General features: G+C 39.9%; 1 protein-coding gene across 4 annotated transcripts in view; it reads left to right on the top strand.

Annotated features, from left to right (window-relative positions):
• The window catches only part of LOC142088820 (S-phase kinase-associated protein 1), a 43,723-nt gene that overhangs the window by 794 nt on the left and 30,791 nt on the right, over nucleotides 1-12,138 (top strand). The window lies entirely within an intron of this gene.

Below are 12,138 nucleotides of genomic sequence, written 5' to 3'. Positions count from 1 at the left end.
GCCGCCATCCCGGGGGGGGGGGCCCGGCCGGCGCTGCACCGGCGCCGGCCCTTCCCCGCTGCCCTTGCCCTGCCTCGGGCCCAGCTTGGCGCCGCCGTCCCCCGGCGGCCTCGGCTGGGCGGAGGGGGAGCCGTGCCCGCGGCCGGGTCGCGGCTCCCGGTCTGGCCGGCCGTCGTGTGCGGAGGGTCGCGCGTGAATCGACGCGACATACTGTCGTGATACGGTTAAAATTTTAAAGCAGCCCCAAAAGTGTAAGTTATTACAATGAAAATAAAAGCTTATGGTAATCAGTTGAAAATTACATGGGGTAAAGAGTTGCTGCTTGAATGTAACAGCTTTGATTTTTTCTTTTTTTTTTTTTTTTCCCCATGATATAAATAAGCACAGGCGCATTTATAACTAATTGAAGGGTAGATTAGCTTTGGGAGTTTGGTTTCTCTGGATAAGATTCTGGGTTTCATGAAATTCACAGAATAGACAATTGAGATCCCATATAGCTATTTATTTTTATGGTGACAGACTGAAAATGTTGAGACTTGGATGTTCGAGTACTGTGTTGGTTGAGGCATTTATAGTTTAGAAGGGTCTTAAAACCAGCCCAGGATAGATTGCCTTTTGGAAATTCAAGGAAGAACTAGTTCTAGTAGCATCCAGCTGCATTTTCCAATTGGATTCTAATTCTGGATGTCACTTAATAGCTGAGCAGTTTTTTCGATTACTGAAGGTTTTATGTATTCCTACATTTCTAGACTGAAGGAAGTAATATTTGTGGACTGTTTGGGAAGTTACTGATGTACTGGGTTCTAAAGAAGGCTCCGTACATGCCACGAGAAGTAATTATAATATTTTAAATTTGGCATCATGCTTTCAAATACTACAGCATGTTGTTTTGGAAGCAAATTGTTTCCAGAGGACTGTCTGTGAACTTATTAAAGAACTTGTAGTGTTTTTGGCTAGGCGGGTTCTTGCTTGAGTCCAAATTTTAGTTGACTAGTATTCTAGCAACTTGAAATTGTTACCATTTGATCCAGTTTGTGTATTTTAAATTTTGTTGCAAACAAGTGGCAATGTCACTGCCTGACTACATTTCATGTGTGTCTCTAATGACAGCAGTCCAGCTTCCTCTTTCTATTGCTTTGTCAGAGAGGCGAGTATTCCACTTGCCATCATTTATAAACTGATGCTGGTCCTGAATACCGCCTGAGCGGGTGTGTTTTGTAAGATTGTATGGTAACTTGCAGGAGCATGAGGAATATACAGAAAGCTTTCGATTTACTGGGGGTTTTCGATAGCTGAGGAGTAGGCATACCATAGAAATTCCTTACAGAAGATACTGTAGTTCCAGTCATCATTGTTGCGCAAGATGACATTTTCATTTTTTCCCCAGTGAAGAATGGAAATGAGCTGTATTTCTGGATAAATGCATAATGCTCGTCACCAAAATAATGGTGGATAAAAGGAAAGGTTACAGAAAGCTGTGTGTCTAACTGCTGTGTTTTGAGAGGAGAGACCACGAGAATGTGTGAGAGAAGTCTACCTGAAAAATACCATTTATCAGTAACCTCTTTGCCTCAAGTTGGGTGGATATGAGCCAGCTCCAGACCAAAGGTAGTATTTCTCTGGGTAGCGTGATACTGTGCTTGAGCTGAAATTCCCTCTCTCTGACTGGTTTGCGGTCAGCACTTTGCACAGTGCAGCCACATGGCTGTTTATGTTAAGGAGAGATGATTTGTTGCTGATAACTATAGGTGGATTTACTGGGACTTCCTGCTAAGAGTAGTTAAGTTTCTACATGGTTGCTGATGCAAGGAATTGGAAGTAGGCCCCTGAAGTCCGAGTCTTCCATCAAGTTGTCTCTGCCCCCTTGAGTGGGAAGCCATGTTCGTGAAAGCAGGGCGTTAGTTGAGTTCTGTGCCCTCCTGCTGAGGGACAGCATTCGCTTTAATGTGTTTCTATGCTTCCAGCATTGACTCTCAGAAACTTTGCTGAGTTGTGCTTCGTGTTTTGATTGTCTTAAGTAGTTTCGTGGATGTAATCACACCCAAAAGTTATGTTTTTCCATAAATAGCTTAATGTGTTAAGGACAGTGTCAAACATAGCTACTGTTCCAAAGGACAGATGAAGACCCTGCTAGGTATAAACTGTCATTCTTCACCACATTAAATTGTAGCTAGGGCTAGTTCATATAAACAAATAAATAAAATCTTTGCGAGGGCTTTTTCCTCATAACACTGTTTGATTGGATCATTTTCCTGACTGGTATTTCTTGATCTGCTGGGACTTCATGTGTGCAGACTGGTGCCTGTCTAATAAGAATAAGCCTAAGGGCTTTCTTGTATTTCAGTATTGATATCTAAAGCACATAACAGCTATTTACAAACATAATAATAAAGTGTGGCCATTCATGCATCCCAGTTACTTTCTTAGGGCCTCTTACTTTGTGCCTGGTTACCTGGGTGGTGGTGGTGGTAACTGGGCAGAAATATCTTCTAAGTCTAGGCATAATTTGTAACCATGAATAATACATAATACTTTCACAGATGTTTTGAAAAAATATGAACCTCTGAGTGGCAGATAAGTTATTCTAGGCTTAACATGTGCTATGTATTTTATGGTGTATCAGTTGTGTGACCAATTGTTTGTGCTTTGCTTGAGGATTTGGTAAGTGTAAGTTTTGAAGAAGCGGTCAAAATGTACACCGTATAGTCACTGTTACGTATCAGCAGTGTTTGTCCTGTTAACACTGAATTGTTTATTGACTGTTGTCAGTGAAGAGAGGAGAAAGGAAGTCCTTTATCACCAGGTGAGGGTTTTTCCACTGGCCATTTTGAATGAAAGGATGCTGTCTTGGAGTACTGTTCTTTTCCATACTTTCCATACTTTGTCAGGGTAGAGGGAAATGGTCTTGTCTCCTCACTGTGGTGTATAAATGCCCTTTATCACAGGAGATGGGGGTGTGGTACATTGCTGAGGAAGGTGGAATGAGTCTAAAAATGCACAAAGGAATGAGTTGAATTTGTGGATAGAGTCTCCATTAGTTATTTCAGAAGGTATCTAGTGCTGGTGGAGGCAGAGGTATCAGAGTCTCTCCCCTGGAAATATTAGTCTGTAATTAAGTGGGTTTGAACATGGCATCCAGTTTTTAGAAAAAGAAGACTATTTAGTCATATATGCTGTGTAGAGTGTTCAGGGTTCTCTTCCCATGTAGTCGAATTACTAGTAAAATACATCTGAATAGGCAGTGCTGCTATCCAAAATTTTTTAAACTAAGTGAAGGGCTGATACTGGTAAAGGCATTCAAGAAACCTTGATTCAAACCTTGTCTTCTGCAGCTTTTGATCTGTTACAATGATCTTGGTTACATTTGCTTTTTGATTTGTCACCAGTGCTAATTTTCATAGTATACATATGTTTCTGAGCCATACTGTTCTCTGGTATGTACCTTGTTAATGGTGTATTTTTCTAATTTTTTTTCCTGTTGCAGAACTTCCACCCTTGTTTAACACCAGATCTTCCAAGTTAGATTTTCTGAGACTGATTGCAGATGAGAACTAGCCAAACATGCATGTACCTACTCTAGCTGTGTGAGCTGCTTGAACTCGTTCAGCTTATGTTAAGTGCCTTAGTTCTGGGAGGGCAGTATGTTACTGATGAAGCTTTCCTTTGGGTCAACCCCCCGCTTCAATCAAAGTTCAGTTCCTGTAATGCATAGGACTGGCAAGTTTTGTGGATCTCACTCCTGTGTTTTAAGCTATTACTGCCCTGAGATGTCTGCCCCGCTCCTTTTTCAGACAGAGAGGGGCACATGTTCTCTTCTGCCTCCTCTGCTGTTGGGGTGTTACCTTTCTTAGCTGATTATTTTTGGCCAGAAGTGAATGTTTTAAACTGTGCCCAGCTGCGTTTGCAAGGGCTTTTCCATTAGCTAGCTTTTGCATTCCCGTATCTTTACATGTAACCATCACATACAACTATTCTTCAAACTAAGATGATTGTAAAAATGAATGTTCCTGTCTGAACTTGCTATAAATCAACTGAAAAACCTGCCCCAACAGAATTCCGGGCTAGTGGGAGTTTCCATGTGGTGGGCTGTGTATTGGACAAGTTCTGTGTCCCTCCACCCCTACCCCTGACAGAAGAAGAATGTGGGTCTGGAAGGCACAGCATTTCAGTTCCTCCTTGCTACTGCATTGGCTTCTGGATTCAGTGACAAGGGAGCCCTTGAACTACTGCCAGTGGTGGGAGGGCCCTCTTTAGTGGTTCCAGGGGCTGTGGGAGACCAAAAGGTGGTTTAGGACTCCTTTGCTGCTGCTTCGTTGAACATACCCAGGGATGAAGCCATTGATGGGTGCATATTATTATACCTTCCATCTCTGAAGAGTTACAGGTGTATTGTGAAAAGCTTTTTGTGACATTTTAATAACTGTGGTTTAGATTATTCTGGAACACTTCCACAAAAAAAAATCCTTTCACTCCCAGTGTTCTGTGGGGTGTTTTTTTTGTGATGGTTGGTAATATAAAATGGAAAGTGTCTCTTCACACAAAAGGCATTTGAAGTGTCAACCTTGCCAGCCTTCTCACCTAGTTCTGATTATACTTACAACATTTTGATACGTGTATGAGAATTTAGTCTTGTATGTGCTAATTCTTGTAGAATCAGCAGCTTTCTAATTTTTTTCAAGTCTAGGAAGTTCTGTAAAATTGAGTTGTGCTGGCAGTTAACTGTTTTTTTTTTTTTTTTTAATTACAACATTAGTTGTGATCACATAAGAGTGAAAGATATTTTTCTGTTGTTTTAGAAGTTATTTTGGGCATAGCTTAAGATAACAGAAGTAAGCACTCGTAAGTCAGAGCAAGTTCCTACTTGAGTTCTACCAGTTTAAGGCTTGGGACATGGATGAGGCTGTAGGTTGATGTCCTCTTCCAGATCTACCTGTGGTGAGGCTGTTGCCTCCTCAGATCTGATGACAGTGCTGCTCTGTGATTGCCCCCTAGCCATTTTCAGTTAGTCATCTGGGTTGCCTTAAACAGTGTAATAACCTAACCTGTCTGGCTGTGTCTGGCATGAGTTAAGGAGGCCTTGTACAAAAGATTGTGCAAAGGGAATCAAAGGAGCAGTGATTCAATTTCCATCCTCGCTTAGGGACCCTTAAACACTCCGCCTGTATTCAGTTACACAGTAGTTGCCCTCGGTTCCTTTTCTTTAGGTAGTACGTTAAGCTGGAAAAACAGTTTATTCCTGGCTAAAGAAAAAATACTGGAGCTCAATTGCTCAGTAGTCAGGTCTCCAATATTTCTGCTGGGTATATTGAAAATACCTTCCAATATAGGTGTTACATACTTGCTAGTTGGTTTTGAAGTACATTTCTTGAGTTTTGACACACGTGCCTACCCCATCCTCCAGTTGGTATCCCGACCATACCTTTAACATGATCGTGCCTAGCTGTGGTTGGAGTTATTTGAGGAAAAGATTGAAAAACTTTTGAGTTTATTACATGAAGCTGAACTTGTGGATATTAGGCACAACTAGTTTGGGAATAGCTTTAGCCTATTTCTTTTAACAATTTGAATGATACAAAGTGAATACAGCTTGTTCTACAGATGGGACTGAAAACCATCTCTGTGTAAGTGGTCAGCTTCATGCGTTACGACTGTTGCTGTGTTTCTTGGAACTCCCATGTAGAGAGGAAGGCGTCTGGATTTCCTGAGCTATTTGGCCTCCTATATTTTTCAAGAAAGATTTTTCTAGACTTTGTTTTTCTTTGAATTCAAAGTTAAAGACACTAAGATCTTTTGTATGAAGCAAAATAATGATACTGAGTCCTTTCAGAGGAGCCCCTTCCTATCCTTTTTTTCCATCTGGTCTTGTCAACTATTGATACTTAAATAGCAGTTCCCCTTCTCCCAAATCTGCCTCTGAGGGAAAGACGACTCCTTTCAGTTACACTGAGTATGTAAGACTGCTAATGATTTTTCCAAATTGAAGTGTTGAGGGGACTATCAAGGCTGCGAATGGTGTCAGTCATTACTTTGTAATACAAAGGAATAGAGGGTTATTTGGCAAAATTTTACTGTCTGCATGCTTTCTTGTAGACCTTCTAGAATTTACAGGAGAAAAAGGAAGGTTGTTGTCTCGTTTAATCTTATATGCAGTACTGGCATTAGGATTGATCTTTCGGTTGGTTAACATCTTGTCTTTAACTGGAGTCTCTTCCAACCAAACAGGAATTGCTAATAGAGTAAGGAAGCAGTTGTTGCTGAGTTGTGGAGCAGTGAAGAAGGGTACTTTGCTGTGTGTTGTGAAGTACGAAGCTGATTGGATTTTATGCTTTTTTGGTTAGTTAATTGCCTGTTCTTGTTCACTGACAGATAGTCGTCGATACATAAGCTAGTACACTTTCATTTTGTGCACTTTGAATTAAAATAAAACTTTTGAGTTCATTTGTTAGTCATATTTGCCCTACCCCAAGAAAATTAAGGGCCACAAATGTAGTGACCACATCGTGACACACGTGTTCTTAGGAGCTTCACTGTGACACTTTGATCAGGCGACTCTGACTTTGCCGAGTTCTAAACCTTCAGTATCGCTGGTAGTGAAAGAGGTTAGAAACAGAGGTATAGGCGCTAGTCACAAAACCAGAGAGAAAGCAGATGGGTTATCTTCTGTTTCAGTCCTGGGAAAAGAGTATTTTGCTGCTGTGGCTGCTTCTGTGTGGATGGAAATCCTGGTTTTACTTACTTTGGAATACTAAATAATTCAATGTCAGTGGGGAGCTTTGTATTTTAATTTTGTTCCTACTTATACATTCACATTGAACTCCTTAGTGGATTTCGAAGTTCAGCATAAATCAGTTTCCCGTTTGTGTCACATGTAATCTGACTGCTGACGTACCTTCTTCACAGAAGGGTGATATTGGAGGCCACATTTCTCTGGTTTTATTTAAAATGTCAGACAGGGAATGAAAATACCTTTTGCTCTAAAAATGGTGAGCCCATCTTTTGTCTGAACATGTTCTCTTTCCTCTGCAAGTAAGGGGTGGGGGGAAACCCTTAAATTGAAGGGAGCAAATGCATTCATTCTGCAGAAGACTTGCTGACTGTAATGGTGACGTAGCTTGGAACTGGAATCTCTTCCAGGGCACGATGTTTGGCCAGCTAAACCCAGTATTCATCCCAATTAGCTGATCATTGAGCCTTTAGTCACATCCTGTGCATCTTGACGACAGGAAATTATGGGTGTGGTTGAAGTCTTCGATCTCATCAAAATATCTTTATGGTAACTACAAATACCTATTTTTTTTCTTGGTCAGAGTGGATGCTTCTCAACACACACTTTACTAGACAGCATGGTGGGTTGCAGGTGTGAATTCTGGTCTGCCAAGAATGACACATTACCATCTGCAACCATGACTTTGGAGCTATATTGTCTAATTAAAATAATGGTCGTATTTCCTTTACTGAGTTAGTGGTAATCTTTTGATAAGTGCTTTACAGCACTGGTTTGCTGCTATGCAGCAGTTTCAAGCATTGTTCTACAATTCTACAAAGGCACAGTAATGTTTACTGCATTTTTTTTTTCTGATGTGTCCCAGAGTTTTTCAGGATAGATAGTTGGTTTGAGCTATCAGAGCTCCTGCTAGAATGTATGGATCTAAGAAGGGGTAGGAGTAATTGAGAAATAACTGATACGTTCTGGAAACACAAAGGAATTTGGGTACGGATGAATTGAGAGAATTTTTCAGAAATGGACCACTTGAAACGGATTCTGTGAGGCAAGGTTGGTGGTATACTCTGCTCACGAGGGGAACTCACTTGTCCTCAGCGTAGAGTGAGTTGAGAAAGAGAGTGGATGGATTATAGCCTCTATGGCACTTAACTCTGAGTCTTAATCTGTGGCATATAGGATAAAAATATACGCAGGGAACAGGGGAAATAGGAGATACCTCTGCATACATACAACCACTGCATCTCATTTAATAAAATTGTGCAGATCGGAAAATCATATGGTAGTAGCTTTAATGGTCATACAGGTTTTTTAATTCTTATCCCTGACTCTTCATTATAAAATGCAGAGTTTACACTTGGATCTTGTGTTGTCTTAAAACAATGAAGCTAATCTTCGTATTTTAAGAACAGTGTTTTGCATAAAAGATGTGCTTTGTAAACAAAGGCAACAAAACAGTGCTTTACTGTTTGTCTGACCATTTAGATGTGCAGCAGTCCAGGAATGTTTTAAATACTAGGTTGTATTTTTATGCAGTACTACTTGCTTTACAATAAAGTGAAAATGTCTTGTTTTCTTGTGTGTTTAAACCAATACTGGTTTTATTCTTGTGGTCTTTTGGGTGTTTTGGGATTGTACAAGTTGCCTCTCTCCAGAGAAATGGCTGAGTAAGCCAATATTTCAGATATCAAGTAGGAGCGAATTCCAGTCACTATGACTAAGCTGAAGTGTATTTGATATGTGCTTATTGTTTGAACTTTGAGATTGTTCTAAGTAAAATACGTGACTTTCCACCTTGGCAATTGTTGTTTATGACAGCGTTTTACTTAGTTCTCCTTATGCTCTTCTTGTGCAACTGTGTCTTACAGCTACGTGTTTTTTCTGCATTAGACTTTATTGGCGCTTGGCTGTAAAATTAGCATTTATCAATTTGAAATAATGGGTTCTTTTCAGTCTTAATCTGTATCCGTTTACACTTGGTTTTGAAATCAGTATATGTAGTGCTGAAAAAATAGCTAAGCTGATTTGGAGGTAGGGTCTTATGATTGTAATGTATGCTGTTGACATCAAGTTTTTGTTTAAGTTTATTAATCTTTTTTAAATCGTAGAATACTATCACAAGTTAAACTTTCTGTGGTGTGGGGCACTTATGAGGATTGAAGACATGCAGAAGTTCAGGGCTGTCTTAATATTAAGAATTGTTATGAACTGAAAAAAGACTGAGAAATAAAAGTACTAATAGGTGTTCAAGAAGAATCTGTTTCAGAATTGCATAACTTTATCCTAGTGATAGGCGATGAAACCTGGATGTTTCTGAACATTGGTGTCAAAATACTGCAAAGGTATTGCACTATTATGCTTCTTGGCAGTAGGTCAGTGGGTTTTTGAAGTACAGGGAATCAGGTGTGTCTCTCTTCCCTAGTTCTCCCTCATCAGGTGGTTTGATCAAGCAGTACTCTGTCTTGTGTCGAAGGCTGCGGAAATGCTCTGCTGCTTCCTCACCGTGAGTAAGTGTAGGAAAGCTGCTGGTGGGAAGCCCAGTGTGTTGGGGGGGAGGATGGACAGGGAGGGAGTTGCGTGATGTGGCTGAGCAAGTAGTGTCATCATGGACCTTGGGGAAAGGATGAATAAAGAGGGAGTGGAACCAGATGAGGTTGCACGGGGCAGCGTGTGGTCCAGTACAAAGTCAGGGTCACAGATACTTCAGTAATATTAGCGATAGCTTAACTTTTGTGAAACTTGAATTGTGAAATTGTCATATTACTCGTACTGTCGTCTTACCAACTTGTGTTTTTGTTATGTTACAGTATATTAAAACAATTTTTGCTTTACCCTTTTATAGGAATTAATTTAATGTGGAAATTTGGGGTATGGTTCTTGGACCACTTGTTGGTGGCTTGTTTTCAGGGTGTTGTTTTTTAACACTTTTAGCTCTGCTGAAGCTCATTTGTAGAGGCAAGTATACTGCTTAAGCACTTCAGTACATGCCGCTGTTGATGCCATGGGATATGATAAGCATGTAAACGGGCTAAGCAGTTCATGAGGCAGTATTTCATGAAACTTGTTCCAGAACGTGGAAATACTGAAATCCTCGCACCAGCATTCCTTCGTTGCAGGATTTAAGTAGAGATTGCTGTTTTATAAGTTGATCTGGAACAGTCTTTTTCCATCAGAGTAGCTGTCTGACTTACCTATGTGTTTGGTCATATGCACATCCGAGTGATTTTAATATTTCAAGAACTGAGGAAGCAACACCTCTGTTGCTGAGAACTATGCCATTTTAGTCTTGGTCAGCATAAACGTTGCATACCTTTGATGAAAAATGAATGCTGCATTATTTGTGTAATGTTTCCAGTGTGTTAAGAAAATAAGGCAGTAGAAAACATTGTAAATTAAAGAGTAGGGTTTTTATATTGAAGCAGTATAAGCATCTGCAACGTTCTCTGTCAAAAGGAGAAGTAAGATGGCTAATGCTTCTGAATGTAATAGTGTATTAGAAGAGGCGAAGGCTGGTAAAATGCCTTCAAAACATCCGGTAAGTGTCACTGCATTAAAATGAACTTAAGTCAGGCTATCTTAAAATAAATCTACACTTTTAGCATCTACCACAAGCCAGCAATGACCTATCTTTAGTATTAGGCACAGCATGAGTGGAAACTGTCATATGAGATTGACTTTTGATGTAAATATGTCTGCAGAGTGATTTAACTCTGTTGCTCATGCTGTAATATCTAAAGCTCTGTGCTGTGCAGGGTGCTTAACCATGATGCATTTTTGCATTTCTTTCCAGTGTTGAATAAAATGTTGAGTTTCATGCATCTCCATTGTTAAACTATGTGTTGCTGGCATTTTTCTTGTTTGAAGCGGTGACCGTGGTGGTGAGCCTGGACAATACTCCAGAACAGTGAGACCACTTTTGCGGTGGGGGTGTCAGTCACTGTCCAGCTAATGGCTTCATGAATAGGGTGGAAACTTGGACAGAGCAGCATGTTTCTTAATAGCTTGACTCATGTCAATGCCCAGTGTTTAATATACTGTTTAGACTTTAACTTCAAATGTTTCTTTCCTAATCTTTTTAAAATCTAATGCTCTTTAAATTATGATGAATTTTTTCTAGTGTCTCAAAAGACTTCTTTGCTTAGCAGAAACCCCCCAGAAATGAGTATGCTGCTTTAGTTGTTGGGTTAGATTGATAAAGTTAAGAAAAGTAACCCTAAAATGAATGTGGTGTTGCTCTTCCATCTGTCTCTTGGTGTATGCTTCAGAATATTTTGGATTCAGCATGGCCTTTGCATAGGTGGTATTTGGTGCTGTTTCTGCAAGTCTTGTAGACATCTTGGGTTATAAAATAGAATATAGTTTTTATATATTCTCTTGTCATTCTGGTAATGAGGTAAAAAAAGGGATCCTTTCTGGATAGGAACATTGGCGCTTGAAAGGCATGGAAATCTTTGTAGATGTTAACTTGTAAACGTGTTACTATTTATATTTCTAATACCCTCTTGATTTAGAAAATTATTGTGGCATGTGTTTGTTGACTTCTGAGAACAAACTGTAACAGCTGGCAGTGTGATGGTACGATTAGGGAATTCTTGCATTATGTCAAAATTACCTTTCTGATGCTATATTTAGCTTGTGCTTCTTCGTACGAATTGCCTTTGTCTGCAACTTTTATGTACACAATTTTGTGGAAAAAAGATGTTTCCCTACTTTGGTTTATAAAGACACAACTCAGTGTTACTTGTGTGTACTTAAACACAAAACTTGTTCAGAAAGCTTGGGCAAGTAAACCACCTGCTCTGCAATTGCTGATACCACTGCATGTTAGTTACATTCTTATTTCTGCTTCGTGTAGGACTCTCTGCCTTTGCATTCCAAGATGTATGTATAGATGGTTGGCAAATGGGCTTCTGAAGCAGGACGTCCAAAGTATAGAACTCTGGGAGCTTTTGCTAGCTGATATGGCTGTGTTCACCTGCCCGAGGGAGAGTCTCGGCTTTGGCCATGTCTGAGTTCAGGCTTTTGAAGGGTTGGAGAATAAGACATTGGCATGATTTTAGATTTAATTTTTCCAAATACTTATGAACTTCTTCAATTCTAGCAGTCATGATCATTGTTTTATGCTTCATGGAACTATTTTTGTAGAAAGTCTGAGTGTGGTTTTTTGTTTTTGTTTTTTTTTTCCTGCGATGGAAATTAATTCTAAAATCCTCTTTTTGAGGAGGGAAGAAAACACCAAAACAAAACTCTGCTACTAATACAGGGTTGTATAAAGCAAAATTTTGTTTTAAGTAAAGATAAACTCTTATCCCAAGTGCTTCAGACAAGGAAGGGAAAAGAGTTGATAAAGAGGGCAGGTAGTAGAAAGCTGGAAGTGGTAGAGCATACTTTGAATAAAATGTCTGTTCATAGACAAA

Source organism: Calonectris borealis, chromosome 15 (assembly GCF_964195595.1).
Source record: "Calonectris borealis chromosome 15, bCalBor7.hap1.2, whole genome shotgun sequence".
NCBI classification, from domain to species: Eukaryota; Metazoa; Chordata; class Aves; order Procellariiformes; family Procellariidae; genus Calonectris; species Calonectris borealis.
This window is presented reverse-complemented; position numbering and strand designations above follow the sequence as displayed.